Source organism: Myotis davidii, unplaced genomic scaffold (assembly GCF_000327345.1).
Source record: "Myotis davidii unplaced genomic scaffold, ASM32734v1 scaffold309, whole genome shotgun sequence".
In the NCBI taxonomy this organism is placed as follows: domain Eukaryota; kingdom Metazoa; phylum Chordata; class Mammalia; order Chiroptera; family Vespertilionidae; genus Myotis; species Myotis davidii.
In genome coordinates, this window is record NW_006383013.1 from 701,484 (window position 1) to 701,837 (window position 354).

The following is a 354-nucleotide window of genomic DNA, read 5'->3' on the forward strand; positions in this document are numbered from 1 at the left end:
GGGGGAGGGGCCCTGCACTCCAGAGCCAATGTCCTGAGCACCCCAGTTCTCAGCCAGTAACTTCCCCCCCCAGCCTGTCCCCTCCCGCGGGCCCAGACCTGGACCTCCACCGTGTGAATGTACTGCCCTGTAGGCCCAGGTACAACCTCTGCTCCACCCCATCAATGGGGCCCAGAGTCCAGATTAAACGTGGGGGGGAAGACGCAGCCTGGGCCCCTCGGCCGCCCTCCATGGTCACCCCGAGGAACCTGCCCTCTCCACACCCAGCCGGCCCCACCATTCCTCCCAGCACCAGTGCCAGCCCCACGTGAGATGATGTGCACCTGTAGTGAGCCAGGGGCACCCCTCACCGAT